Raw genomic sequence first — 15,977 nt, forward strand, 5'->3', positions numbered from 1 at the left:
CCCAACCAAGGAGACAATAAACCCCTCAGCAAAAATGGATGGAGAGGCACAATCCATAAGCCTGACACCATCAGAACATCAATGTGTAGCTACAGCATTAACAAACCTTAAAACTCTGAAGTTGCAGAAACCTATTTGATCGTAGATGAAATTGTGCTAACTTAAGCCATAAGTTAAAATCCACATAAGAAGCTATTTTAAAATGAAGATCGCTACTGATAAATTAGAGGGTTATAAGAGTGACTGGTTAAAGTAATATTTAAATAATGCTTTCAGTTCATCTCCATAATGAAAAACAAGCCTTAAAACCTATAGCGCTGATTAAAAGATAGTTGCAATGCTATACCTATAATAGAAAAAAAAATGGAACAGCTACATAGTCTCAAGGAACAGATGCTAAACACCACAGAAAAACGTAATCTCAGTCACAGGACTCTGACTCATACAGATAACTTATACTGAGACAGCTTCAAGGGTACTGTTACCCTGTTCCCACAGTCTGAACATCCAAGTTATTTGTAAAATGGATCCCAGTCAGCTCAATATTTTACATCAAAAAATAACTACAAATGCAACTTAAGTTGTCCTTGCTCTTGCACCAGAGCTGTTGGCAAAAAACAGATGCTATTAAGTAGACTGTATGTAACACTCACAAAGTTGTTTTGCAGCCATAACAAGAAACAGAAGATTCACTCTGCAAGAGAAATGAGCTGGAACACTGAAATAGGCAATAGATGTTTGGTCTATGCAGTGAAGATGAAGTCACCTACGCAATTAACTTAAAATCCCTCCTCAGCTTCTCTTCCAGCAGATTTAAAATTTTACACAGTGAAAAAGGATAAAAGCCTTCCACATTTGCTAAAAGGTCAGACAATTTTTAATTCCTAGGACATTAATATTTCAGGTAAGTATATGGGGAAGATTGGAACAGGGTCCTTCTCCATCTTCTGTGGATACTTTGTGCCACTGTAGAACGAGTTTAAGATTCACAGAATCACAGAATCACAGAATCGTCTAGGTTGGAAGAGACCTCCAAGATCACCCAGTCCAACCTCTGACCTAACACTAACAAGTCCTCCACTAAACCATATCACTAAGGGCTACATCTAAACGTCTCTTAAAGACCTCCAGGGATGGTGACTCAACCACTTCCCTGGGCAGCCTATTCCAATGCCTAACAACCCTTTCAGTAAAGAAGTTCTTCCTAACATCCAACCTAAACCTCCCCTGGCGCAACTTTAGCCCATTCCCCCTCGTCCTGTCACTAGGCACGTGGGAGAATAGACCAACCCCCACCTCGCTACAGCCTCCTTTAAGGTACCTGTAGAGAGTGATGAGGTCTCCCCTGAGCCTCGTCTTCTCCAGGCTGAACAAGCCCAGCTCCCTCAGCCGCTCCTCGTAAGACTTGTTCTCCAGACCCCTCACCAGCTTGGTCGCCCTTCTCTGGACTCGCTCGAGCACGTCCATGTCCTTCCTGTAGCGAGGGGCCCAAAACTGAACGCAGTACTCGAGGTGCGGCCTCACCAGAGCCGAGTACAGGGGGACAATCACCTCCCTAGACCTGCTGGCCACACTGCTTCTTATACAGGCCAGGATGCTGTTGGCCTTCTTGGCCACCTGGGCACACTGCTGGCTCATATTCAGCCAACTATCAACCAATACTCCCAGGTCCTTCTCTGCCAGGCAGCTTTCCAACCACTCATCTCCCAGCCTGTAGTGCTGCTTGGGGTTGTTACGCCCCAGGTGCAGGACCCGGCACTTGGCCTTGTTGAACTTCATACAGTTGGCCTCAGCCCATCGCTCCAGCCTATCCAGATCCTCCTGCAGAGCCTTCCTGCCCTCGAGCAGATCGACACACGCACTTAGCTTGGTGTCATCTGCAAACTTACTGAGGGTGCTCTCGATCCCCTCATCCAGATCATCGATAAAGATATTAAAGAGGACCGGCCCCAGCACTGAGCCCTGGGGGACTCCACTAGTGACCAGGCTCCAACTGGATTTGGCTCCATTCACCACAACTCTTTGGGCCCGGCCATCCAGCCAGTTTTTAACCCAACAAAGCGTACGCCAGTCCAAGCCAAGAGCAGCCAGTTTCTTGAGGAGAATGCTGTGGGAAATGGTGTCAAAAGCCTTACTGAAGTCAAGGTAGATCACATCCACAGCCTTTCCCTCATCCACCAAGCGCGTCACTTGGTCGCAGAAGATCAGGTTTGTCAAGCAGGACCTGCCTTTCATAAACCCATGCTGACTGGGCCTGATCGCCTGGTTGCCCTGTAAGTGCCACGTGATGACACTCAAGATAATCTGCTCCATGAGCTTCCCTGGCACTGAGGTCAAACTAACAGGCCTATAGTTCCCCGGGTCTACCCTCCGACCCTTCTTGTAGATGGGCGTCACGTTTGCTAGCCGCCAGTCAACTGGGACCTCCCCTGATAGCCAGGACTGCCGATAAATGATGGAAAGCGGCTTGGCCAGCTCCTTCGCCAGTTCGCTCAGTACCCTCGGGTGGATCCCATCTGGCCCCATCTACTTGCGTACATTTATGCCAGCATATGCAGGGAAGCACTGAACCACCTCCCCAAAGACCACTTAATTCCAGATGTTGTATCCAAAGACTTTAAAAACAGAAGATGTACAGGCATCTGAGGAGCAGAAGTTTAAACAAAGGACGATCTGAAAGAACACCCTCACTGCAACTGACAGAAAGGTTTATGTTTATAATAATCCTACTGCTCTCCAATATTGCCTTCAGTGACATCATTCAAACTGCCTCTACTTAAAGGTATTGTGCAAACGTAACTATCCCAAACTAAGCAAATAAATCTACCAAACACACTTAATCCAACTCTTTGGGGTATGATGGTTCTCTCATGCTAACAGAATGGAAAGCAAAGCAGCTTAGCAAATAAAAACACAAAAGCAGCAGATCTTTCCTTGGTCTTCCTTCCCGTTCTTCTTTCCCCTCCAAACACAACAGAAAGGCAATGGAATATGCTTGTCTCACAGTTCAACCTCTCACTGGAGAGAAAAAAAAATCTGCTGTACTCAGAAAACAGAAATGTTTGTTTGCTTTTTATCTAAATGTTACTAACAGGACTCAGTTTAGAAAAACAGGAGAAAGAACACAAAAGTTTGGATGATTTTTAGTCAGCTTTCTCATTCCCTGTTGCAATTACTTTTAGTAAAATCAAGACAATCAAAACATTTTTAAACTCCTTCCTCAAGTAATTTCTCTTATACACACAAGTGACCAGAAATACTGCTACCCAAATACTAAAACCAGTTCTTAATCAGTACAAACATACATCCTAAATCTCAGTAGTTAAATTTCAGACTTATTCTCAAGGCATTTTATTACATATATAAAATCTAATTTTGACATCATTAACACATTAAATTTGTATCTAAAAATATTTATTGGAGAAAATGTGTATTTATCTGTTTTGTGGTAAGTTTCAAAACACCTCTTCCCTCCAAGGTACACCAAAAGACTACCTAATACACTTTCTTGTTCTACCTGCATAATCAGATCAACTTTGAATTTCTGACATTCATACAGTGTTAACATCAATGAATGTGATGAAAAGGTCACTATTCTTGTCTGTTAATCACCAAAAAAGTAATAAAAATACATAATATTTAAAAATTAATCTGTACAAAAACAATTTTTGTTCCTTTCTCTGAACTCAAGTTTTATGAACTGCAGGTATGCTTTTAAAGCCAAAATGTGCAAACCATAGGCAGAACTCAGGCTTACAAACACTGCTGCTTGTTCCGCCTAGTGCAGTCTGTTAAGTTAAATAAGTATTAAGCCACCACCAATAGCAGTAAATAATTTAAAAAAAAAAAAAAAACAGCAATTTTATTAATTACGGAAGTTCTTCAGTCCCATCCTAGTGGCACTGTGGAAGGCCACTGGTGGCAAGTAAGTCACAGACAATTACCACAGGTAACTGCTCTATGCCACAGCCTTACAAGACTGCCCTTTTGTAGCAGCCCAAGCTTTGGCAGCTTTCCTCTCTTTCTTGCATGATGCTCTCACTGAAATGATATAACTGGCTGTGTTTGCACAATCAGTCAGAGAAGGAAACTGACCTGGGATTAAAAAGAAATCCAGCAGACAGTTTTGGTGCTGATCTGCAGCAGTAAAAGAAAAGCAGCACATCTGTACCGGCAGCTGAGGCGTGCTGGTGGAGCACAACAAGCTGCTCACACTGGTGATGTGGCCTACACTGTGCAGTACTCAGTGACTCACGTGTAACATCAACAAGCCATACAGCTTGAGCTGTCCTGAAACTTCCAGGACAAAGGAGAAAGACCTGCAGAGCTGGCTTTGTTTTGTTTTGGTTTTTTCCCTTGGCACAGGTCTGCTTCTATTGATATTCAAACATCTCCAGATGAAGAAAACTATTAGGCAGTGTTGAAGAGTGGCACAAAGCTAGCTAATTTTATTTCATTAATAATCAACAGGGGGAGGTATTGTAATTCCTAGTCCCAGAAACTGCAAGCAATTTTATCTTTGCACGGCACCGTTGGGTTCTGATCATGGTAAAAAAGAAGCAGCCAAAACAGTAGAAATCCCTTTCCACTGCCCGAAGATCTCAACATGCAGGTAAAGGGCATTAGGACTTATGAGAATGGTTAAAAGAAAAAAAAAATCAACTGTCATATATGAATATGCTAATATGTAAATGAGTTAATGTTTAGCAAGTGTACTTGGAATTACCAAAGTAATAAAAAGCTACCACAGCTTACAATTTACTGAAAGCACTTCCAATTTAAAAACATAACTAGTCATACACATGCTCCCACTACTTTTACACGTAGACTTGAGATCTTTCCATGCATCCTGTGGAACTACAGAGCACCTCGCAGTAAATTTTCTTAGTGGCTACTGACAGTCAGGTGTAGACCACAATTATTCTCCTCTAGTTGTTGAAAAAGTCTAGGACTTGATTAACTTTTCAAGGATTTGAGCAATCTCAATTCAAGCCTGTATATCTGAAAGAACAATGAATATTGATTATGCTTTAGAAGGAAAGCAGACATAATATACTAGGAAATACACTGAACACAAATGGCAATTTTCTGTCAGTAACACAGCAAATTGACAGCTCATGCTATCAGTCATGAAAGCTGCAACAAATCAGAGCACCAAAAATATGCAAAGAAGCTTCTGCAACAGACGAGTAAAAGAACTAAGGCGGAAAAAAACAATTTATCTGCTATACCTCCTTTTCTGCATCTGCTATGAAGAATAAGCTTCAAATTTAAGTCTTTTTTAAGGTATAGATGTCATGTAACATTTGAAAACATGCCACTAGCACATACACGTGTCACTGAAAGGTCCTATGGACAGAAACACTCAGTATTCCCCTCCTAAATTTTGTATTTGTTACAAGATACTGAGTAATAGGTATTTTTTTCCATGTGCCTTCCAGCCAGTAATAGGTCATGCATAAAAGGAGTTAACACACTGAACTCTGTGTAAAGCTTATTTCACTGAACAGAAAGCAAACCGCATGCAAATTTCTTAACTGCAAGTATAGTGTGGGGCTAATAAGCGCATGAACGCTCCATTATGCAAAATCCATGCAAATACCTATGAAAGACTAACTGGGGAACATTCAATATGCAAAATGCATGCAAATATCTATGAAAGATTTTAACCTGGGCACATTGCCTGTCAAACCACCTTTCTGTTTTGTGTACACTGTAATACTTTTCATATCCATAGCATCTGCACTCCTGACAATACAAAACACTAGCCGACTCAATCGATTAGGCAAATTACAAAAAAATATTTTGAAAAAAAATCAAACAACAGTAAGAGGTCACATTTGCATAATACACTGACTGTTTGCAGATGAAACTAAGTTTGCATGGGCTGGGTCAAATGGAAACAATCAGAAAAGATGGTTACTCCATGAAAATGCACTAATACTGAAAACTGAGACAGGTTTGTTAGACTTTTTAATGAACATGTCTTTTTTCCTAAAATGAAGCACATGTAATATCACCTTATGCTGTCCTTATAAATAATGCAACTTGAGTACATAGTGCAGTGAGAAGCAACAGTGTAGGAAAAATACAAATATTCCTAAAATTCTGCCAGCCTCAAATTAGGAGGCTTACTGTGGCACCAGATTGCATACCTGAGTTACTGAAATATCAGAGCACTTATTCCATTCTTCATTTTTGATAGCCAGTAGGCCCAAGGATCGATACCCTACTGACTTTCACACCATTCACATAAAAACAAACTGGTCTTGTCTCCATAATGAGGCCTCAACAGTGCTTTCAAAGACAATTTTCAATATACCCATAGAGCCACCTACACTCCACCTCTATCTAATACTTCTCTGATCTGAGAAAAGGCATGAAATGTATAAAGGAAGACATTCCTGTAGAGCATCTAGGTCTCTGCCTGCCAGTCACATCATTGGAAGTCATCTACATCATCACTGGAAGTCATCTACATCTCTACCAGCCACTGCTACATCACCTATTGAGGCAACAACATTCCCGCAAAAGACACGGTGTGCTAAGCGAGCCTAGTTTAGCCCTCAGAGGGCTTTCTGCTGACAAACAAAAACAGTGGTACAGAATTAAAAACAATTGTTGTCAATAAAGTTGACTTGCTGCTCTTAGTATTCTAGGCAATCTGGACTCAGTGCACACACTGAGCTGCCTAGAAGTCCTAAATCACTCCCAAGAACTGCCATCCCGTAGCTGTCCTTGTTAGCCAAGGGCAGCGGGTGATGCTGCAAGATTAGGTTTATGTTCCTGCTTAAAGGACAAATGACTCACCAAATCCACTAACAGATTTCTGTTCACTTCAGCTTCTTCCACTTTTCAAGAAGGTATCATTCAAGCCTCAAAGGAGGCTTTATCACTATTATATAAATCTGCCTATACTTCCTAAGACCTCTGAAACTGCAACAAATCAGCCCAACTGTGCATAACCAGGAGACTGAAATCTGTGAATATGAGAAGATATTTTTATCCTCTAAATGAGGTAAATTTGTGGAAGACTAAGGTAAGAGAATAGTTTCCATTACAGCAGCATGAATAGAAGCCTTTCTCTTTAGGCTGGTAACTTGCCAAGTGGAAACTATAACCCCCTATCTCTTAATAAGGAATTGGAGTAAATCCAATGTCTGTTGTAACTCAACCCTGCACTTCTAAACTTTTCCAAATTGCTGTGCCCCTCTCTCATAATTACTGATTTACTGAAGGTGCCACCTCACCTTCAGCGCCACCTACAACGAGTAACTGGTGTACAGAACTAGATAATTGGCAATAAAGCCACATGTCAACAGTCAGGAGGGACACGTTGGCTAGCTGGTGCACCATTACAGTTCAGGGCATTGTTTTAAAGTTATTTGCTGCAGGCTAACGTGCAGGCACATTACTGCAGCTCAGCTCGCGATAGTAAGCCACTAAACCGCAGCGATTCCAGAAGACCTCTGAGTACAAGAACCACCTAGTCGAGCTGATGGCAGAATAAGCAACCCAAATTTATTTTTACCAAGTTTGCAATGTTGCTGTTTACCTCATGTACTGTTAGTTTAATTCCTCTTTACTTCAAATACACACACAGACACACTTAATTTTCAAATTGTTTCATTTCCTAACTCAGTGCTAAGATATTTCAAGTATTTCAATCAATACTGAAGCTCAACAGAAAAGCTACCTTCCATTTGAAAAAAATACAGCTATTGAAAACATTTGAAATTTCACTTCACAAAAAGTGAAAAGGATCCATACAGCATTAGAAACAATACTTTTGTACTAGTTTCTACAAGGAACATTTTTCCCTTTGATGATACAGTCAATATAAAATGTTTAAAAAAATCCTCTAAATGTCAGTGGAAATGTTTCTACTTACTATTTGATTTTGAAAATAAGTGTGGGGTTTTTTGTTTGTTTTACATCATTCCCAACTGGAACGATGAATGTGGCTATCTCCCATTCCAATCTTAATGTTATATTAATTTGGCACTAGATGCTTGATGAAGCTGAAAAATAGCCCAAAACACATTAAAAACCTAAAACAAAGCTTCTTTGAAGACAACGGGATATTTTCCATCTTTGATCAAAGCCTTTATTTTTCCACCAAGATGTACCACTTGATGAAGGCTGCAGTCAGAAGAAAAAAATGCTAAAAATGAAATCAATTTTCCTTTAAACAATTGTAATTGTGAACAGTTGCTTCTGTCAAAATAGAATAATGTAACATGCTGAATTTCATGCCACCATGGAAATAGTAGCAAAATCTTAATTAACCATTACCGTCTTTCAACAACACTAGCCGCAAAATGTTACCACTTCAACACTTGCAAACATTTAATGCTATCTTTAGGACGACTCTGATAGTTTGAAACAGCTTGGAACATCATCTTGATTTAAAATGTAAGACAACAAGGATTCAAGGTTAAGCACAGTTATGTAAAGCTACTTGCTTTGTGTTTTACTGTAGTGGAGAAGCACAGCTCAACAAAGCTTTTAACTCATGAAACAGCAGGCTGCTTTAAAACCTAAGTCTCAAAAGAAGTTAGAAGCTCTATACCAAAATCTTTCTTTGCTAATCATAAAATATACTTCTTTATGTTTAAATAATTGTGCAATTTTTAAACAGACTTCCTCCAATTTTTAATTTTCACATTTTCATACATTAAAACCATTGCTAACCGCTTTTATCTACCAAGTAACTAATTGTTAACTTTTCACTGGTCATTTATGTAAATCTGTATTTTGGACAAAAAACAAAATGTCACTTAGAAGCAAGCATGAAAATGCCACTACCGCCTCCTCCTTTCACCTGGGCAGTTCTAGAAACAGGACCTAACAGTGTGCTGTTGGCATCTTTCACTCCTTCCGCTGGCTCACTTTCTCCAAAAAGTATCAACAGATGCTTGTTTGGCATTAACAACTTAGAAACTGTCTTAAATACATGACATTATTGTTTTTGTGCTAGTTTGCATAGTCCAATTTTCTACCCTAGACTATGCGTCAGTTTGAAATAACATCTATACCAAAGAAAAATACACACTCAGCAAATTTGCTACCTTGAATTTTCCTTAATAGCGTTTTAATTCAAACAGGTATAGGTATTGGTACAAAGAACACAAGGAAAAAGTACTGTGTATCTCTTTCTCGTGTGTGCTTTGGGATCAGGCCAGCAGCAATACAAGTCTACAGTATTTCATACACAGTCTTACGTTTTAGGAATACAAAAGCCAAAATAGGGTTTCTTTTTAGTCCAACAGTGAACAAAGCACGAAAAAAACAGTATGGTACAGTACAGAGATTTGTATACAGCTTTTAACTTTTAAACATTATGAAGAGCTTTAGCTTCTTACTAGCCACGCAGCCATGTGTTGTATTTAAGGAAGTTCCAGAAATTACTGTGAAACTGTCCAACAAGGACTTAATTCTCTGTGAAGAAAATACGGTAATTTTCTTAGGAATTTTCACACAGGAAATTATGATATTTTGTTATCTAATATTATTTCTGCTTATTAAAACCCAGTGATTCTATGATTTTATGGTACAGCAGACATTTCTTTGTTCTCCAACAAAACTACAAAAATTACAGTATTATCTTGTGCCTACAACTTCCACATACTCCTTGGACACTTGGCTGAATCAAAAATGGTAGTAGTAGGCTAAGCTTTTTTGCTCAGTAATTTCTTTATCACTGACATGCTGGTCACAGCTAGCCTTTTTTGTCTAGTGGTATGGCAGAGTGGCACCTAGACTTTTTTGGAAAAGGTACCAGAAATATAATAGCAAGGGAGTTACGAACCAAGCTGCTTCCAGAGCCACAGGTAATGCCTCATCTAATTTATTTGGTGGCAAGGCGATCTCTCTACAGAGCTTTTTAGTGCCTAACACGCCACATGTTTTTGTTATTTACAAACACGGAATTTATTCCTGAATCTTTAGTCTCCAAGATACTTGCAGCAGTGAATTTCATGAGCTAAGCTTACAGAGCATACAAAAGCAGCATATATTATGTGCTAGTTTTTTGTCTTAGTTGCATGCCACAGCACTAATAATAAGCAATTGTATAAAATTGATATTTTTTCCAATGCTTCTGCTGTAGTATGAGAAGAAACCTCACTTTTGAGCATTTTCTACAACCACTTCATTTTCACAGCTCCCCTAATTAACTGTATTTGTCCAATAACTCTGAAAAACACTGCTCATACCAGCACTTTAATAATAGGGGCCAGTAAATTAAAAAGGAGAGCGTTCGTAGGATGCACAAAAAGACATCATCATCTCTAGGAACGAATCACATGCACTAAACTGAAACAGAAAATAACGAGCTACAATCAAATTGGAAATGACTAGATCAATCACCAGACTGATAATACTGATTATTTTTATTATTGTTATTTTACAGAGAAGGAAAAATTAACATTTTAGCTTTTGTAATCCTGTCCCTTGAGATACTATAAGGCAAAAAAATAAAAAAGCAACTTTCAAGCAGCTTTGCTCTTTTTCTTTCACCTTCTTTCAAACAAAAACATGCATTTCACAGGAAAAAAAAAATAAAAGAATTTTCAAAACTCTTGATCAATGCAAAGTGAACTCTGCTTTTCAGCATGCTCCTCCTGTCTCTCCTCCCTCTACACCCCCTCCAAACAACCACGTAACCTTTGAAACGAGCCCTGACAAGCTGCCTATGGAACTGCTGTCTGCACATCCCATCCATCCATCAGCAATAGCATTTGTTTAGAGAAACGAAACACACAGAGCTTCACTCTCTTGAGAATTTAGCTAGAGCAAACTGAGATGTTACCGCCTCCAGCTATTCATTACTGCACCTCAGCTGGAGGCTCCTGTACTCACAGCAATTCGGTGAGCGGCCCATGGGGAATTTTTGTCCTCCCTTTGACTCCCCACCAGCGGGAGGTGAGACCATGACACCTAGGCCACCCTTGCCAATGACCACCCCAGTGCTCTTACCCCCGGTCACACGCAGACACAGCAGAAAGAGCTGGCGCGGGAGCGGAGCAGCCCTGTTGAAGCAAAGTGCCAGATCAGGCAGAGGGTCCCAAAGGCCACCCGTTGGACTGACTTGCCCAAAGATGCAAGAGCTCAGGCCTTGGTCTCAGCATGCCATCCAACTTCTACCCACACGCACCTGGAGAAGCCTTTACACGTGCACAAGTGCAGCCATTTACTTCTGATCGCTAGAACTGAGTGGATGTAGATGAAAAGTGTTATTTCCTTACAGTGTCCCTCCCCAGGGCAGTCTACCCCCTCTCTGAAGGTCAGTGTAAACACCACGTATTTAAATTCTTCACATTCTGTATGTTAAACCAGCAGACACCTGCCCCAGAGAGAGACACCAGAGCACGCTGTGTGTTACTGGAGATCGGGGTTCCAAATGCCAGCTTTTCATATCAAAACAAATCAGAGGCATGTCTTTCCTACAACACAAAGCAATGCAGTCAAGCAGCTGGCTATCACAGATGGCAAGCAGGGGGGCCAAGAACTCTCTGCTGTTATTACTACTTTGTATTTGGATGCCTTAACTATGAAGAGAAGACATTTTACCCTGTTACCTCAGGGCTCATTAATCCCAAAGAAAATAAATCAAGTAAACCTTCCTCATGCTTAGGATACCTTGCAAGAGAAATCCTACAGATAAACGACAGAATTTGGTGAAAAACAGCAAACAAACATCACACACTTATGATAAACAGTGGCAAATTCTTTTTAAGGTACACAAAATGAATTATTTTAGAATTCAAGTGCTTTAATATAGCAGTATAACTGTTTTGTGCCAACTCTTGTCAGACAGCATCTCACAGTAAAATTTGTAACATAAACAGTAAACGCTCAAAATTACAGAGGAGATTTGCTGTTTAACAATGAAAGCCTTTGTCCGCTTATTCGACATCAACAGAGGAAAGACATCTAGCCATAGAAAAAAAAAAAAAAACAAGATGTGTGTATCTCCAAAAAACACTATATGCTTTCTTCAAAAATTCATAGGATAGGCAGAATTGCATGAGGCACAAATGACCTTGGTAGTTTAACACAACTGAAAACTAGAAATATTCTTTTAATTGTTAGTACATTGGCAAAACAGCTTTTCGATAGTCTATTAAGCTTTATTTGACTGATCCTCAGAAAATGCATTCAAAATTCACACAAGTCAAATAGCAAACACTTTCAGAACTGTACACTGCAAGACTGAATTTTTCATAAATACAATTGTCATCTGATTTTAGAAGCATTCATTCTTTAACTATTCAAAAACAAAAGTTCAGACAACACGCACTAAAAATGAACTCTCCGAAACAAGTGAGTTTACCCCAAGCTGCTTTTTTATGTAAGTGTGGTATTTTTCAAATAAGGAAATTAATTTATTATACATTTATAAAAAACACATTTAATCCTTTGCATTGCATTGCTAAAAAGACTCCCCACTAAGCTGCCTAAGGCATTAACTGGAAAGAAGCAAATCCTATGGCATAATCTAAGGTTTGGTGCATAATTTAAAAAAAAAAAAAAAGTGCAATTTCAAAAGACACTCGTCATGTATTATGCATAAAGACACAAGTACAAGCTCCGGAATTGGAATCTTCCCTCTTAAATAACAGTGCTCAGCTCCTGAAAAAACTGCCTGTCTCAGGAAGATCTCAGATCCCAACCACAGGTACCAGTGAAGAGTGAAGTAATGGTAGGTTTGGGTGGGTCTTCTGCTTGGTTGGGTGGTGGTGTTTGGTTTGGTTTTGTTGTTGTTTCTGTAGATGTTGTTTCTTCTGTGGTTTTAGTTGTTTTTTTTTGGGGGGGGAGGGAGGGAGCTTTTTTCTTTTTAAATCCAAGCTAATGCTATGTAAGAGAAAACCCTGAGGCACATGTCTCCAAGAGTTAGAAACAGAAGGATGCAAGAGGTTTGTATACCTTATCTCTAGAAATAATAATAAAAAAGCTTAAATAGGTCTCTGCAAGCTTACTTCTATCCAATCAATAGCTTTATGATCAAGCAAAGTCTCACTATTACATCACCAAAAGTTCTTTCTCCCTGTCTTTTAGTTCACATTCTGGGAGACGAAGAAAGGAAGACCGCACTGAATAACAGTTGTCACAATTTTTGCCCTCCTAAGCATGACCAGTAGGCTTAAAAGTGTCTAAGTCAATGTCTGAAAAAATACATTCGGCTTTTTATGCCCTGGCCGTAGGAGCTCAGATGAGATTACGGGGGCTATACTTTGTAAGACTGTTTGATGAATATTAAACATGGAATTGTGACATTGTGAAGGCCCTGCGGCAAGGTAAGCTGGAGGTGCAAGATTTTTTCACGTGGTGTCATGCATGACAGCATTCAGTCTGGCATTATTGTTAATACCTGGGTACTACTTTCTAATTGCAAGTCATAAAGTTGAATTTCAAAAGACTGTCATGTCATCTGTCTTTAAAACAAGGTGCTGAATAATCTAGTCAGAAGAGCTAGATGATGTGGAGTAAAACACTTAAAGCACTTCTAAATCATTATGCAAGCACTTTTCAGAATTAAATTACAAGTGTGACATATGGCATGAAATGAAGGATCTAGACCACAATGCTGTCAGTACTGTTAAAACCCTGTATCATTCAAAATATGAACAAATTAGTTATGCTGCACATTAAAGTGTGGTACGTTCTGAAATAACAGTATACAAAGCTATGGCTTTGGCATCACGGAGCTCACAGTTTAAGTGAGGTGCTTGCACACTAGCAGAACTGTGCTGGTGAGGCTGGCAACATCAGGTTACCTACTACAGGCACCAGATCCTGTTCCTCGACAGTACAGTTACCCAAAATCTGTATTCCAGTGCAAGCTCTCTCCACAGAGCTGACAAACCTATAGTTGTTCAGTATGTCACCAACTCCACCATAGCAGATAACACGTTTAACAGTCTACAAAACAGGAAAGTACTTTCTTTTTGGCTTCAAAGGCAGAAGTACATTAATTTAACAATATTTATTTTTTCTGTAGAATCACATGTACCTAAAACAAAGCAGTCCAACTGTGGCAGCAAAAAGGACAAGATCCATGTTGTGCAATTCTCTCCGAGACCTCCCTCCTATTCCCAGCGTGCTATGCCTACTTTCTCCCCTCCAGGAACCTCTGCCCCATGAAAACAACCTGTACTAATCCCCTTACAGAAAAAGCTCTTCCATTCCCTATTCACAGCTACCTTCTTCCCCCTGCTTCTCCCTGTTCCCCAATTCAGATATACACCGCTGCCCATGTATAGGGTCTGCCTCCCTTTCCTCCACGTAGTGGTAGCTATCACCCTCCCAAGGCCCCCACAAACAACCAGTATAGAGCTGCTCTCTGGTTTTGACTGCAAACAGCAGTCACTCACCTATTCCTGCAGTAACAGAAAGCATTTTAAAAAATAAACTTTCTTCCTTTTTACTTTTTTTTTTTTCTGAAACTCGTGTGTGTGTGTGGTGGTGGTTTGTTTCACAGGTATGAAATTTCCAGTCAAATATCACTAAATTTGGTTTTAGGGAACTGGCTACTGTGGTAGACAGTGAATAAAGGATTGATCACGCTCTTTATACTGCTATTTTCCAGCAATGTGTTCGGAGGCTCTTCCGAATTTTGTAAGTTAAACAAAAGTGAAAGGGAAGGAGCTCCAATGAGCCTTAAAATGGCAAAGCTGCGTCCATGTGTTTTAATCAAGGTGAAGGGACCTCATTTGCCCCGTTGATCCTTCCACCTCAGACAACGCAGAAGAGACACCTATATTCTAGAATATGACTCCAAGATACTTTCTTTGTATTCTAAGAAAGCTGAAGGTACAGGCTCAGTGTTTAAAACCGTGCACCACTTCCTGGCTTTCTGGATGCTGACACAGCCAAAGGGGCTGCCCATAAGGCTGGGGAGATGTGAAGCACAGCACCAGCTGACACCAAAGCAGCCTCCCCATACGTGGCTGGTGCACAGCCCCAGCACTGACCAGAACGCAGCGGTGGCTGCGAGCCGGTCTGCCCCCGCCTACGCTACCAATTCCTACACTCTCACTCCCACAGTCCACAAAATTCTGAAATTAATAATAAAAAACTGAAATTGAGGGCCATTATGTGGAACCTCAGTGAAGGAAAGACTATGACCGTGCATTTTCACTACATGATAATTTTGTTCCTCTATTGCCAAAGCTCTCAATATGCTACTTAACGTCAGGATACCGTAACCAAGTAACCTAAAATAATTTGGAACTGACTGAAATTCAGTTTGAACTGACTTTTCAGTTTGATAATCACTACTACTATAAAAGTGTTCTACCTGTAAAAGTTTACTCATGCTATTTTATTAAAAAACTACAAATATCATTTTGTGCTATCTTTCAGACAACAGTTTTGGAAGTCAGCACAAATAAAAGATGACTTACAAGGGGAAAGAATATTAAAAAAGGAGCAGTCCTGAAAATTATTTCCCCATTGGTCCACATTCCCATTTACTTCTACACCTCTGCACTGGTCGTCAGATAAGAATGTGGTCTCCCCACCCGCATACCCTTTTGTCTTTAAGACAACCTATCCCATCAGAACATTGCAGGTAAACAGAAGATGACAGACGCCATTTATTCAGAGCTTACTTTCAATGGAAACTACTTTAATCAGATGTAAAAACAACAAAAACATTCTTCAAATTTTAATTAGCTTTATTAGTTGGAGCAGCAAATCTCTGAACTGAAACATTTTCGGTACTATGGAAAAGAGCAAAGAGAAAGCTGAACTAAATGCTGAGACTATTTAAAGGTCTCCAACACATTAAATAATGCCTGTAAAGGTTAACTTTACTGTTCCAAGTGAGAAAAGGACAGAAGCTTGAATGCAGGTTTTGGCTAATACATTAACTTCCAATATTTTGTTCCAAAACAGTAGAAGAATACAAAAGTTAGGACAGATGTTTTTAGGAAGAAACAGGCATCTAGCAGACACTATTGTAGGTAAAT

General features: G+C 39.8%; 1 protein-coding gene and 1 long non-coding RNA gene across 3 annotated transcripts in view; one reads left to right on the forward strand and one right to left on the reverse strand.

Moving 5' to 3' along the window:
• The window catches only part of CDKAL1 (CDK5 regulatory subunit associated protein 1 like 1), a 434,151-nt gene that overhangs the window by 379,799 nt on the left and 38,375 nt on the right, over positions 1–15,977 (reverse strand). The window lies entirely within an intron of this gene.
• On the forward strand, positions 12,363–14,142 carry LOC106041707 (uncharacterized). Its single transcript, XR_001210637.3, has 3 exons — positions 12,363–12,706; positions 13,063–13,301; positions 14,006–14,142. It is a non-coding gene; the product is annotated as an uncharacterized lncRNA (long non-coding RNA).

Source organism: Anser cygnoides, chromosome 2 (assembly GCF_040182565.1).
Source record: "Anser cygnoides isolate HZ-2024a breed goose chromosome 2, Taihu_goose_T2T_genome, whole genome shotgun sequence".
Lineage (NCBI taxonomy): Eukaryota > Metazoa > Chordata > Aves > Anseriformes > Anatidae > Anser > Anser cygnoides.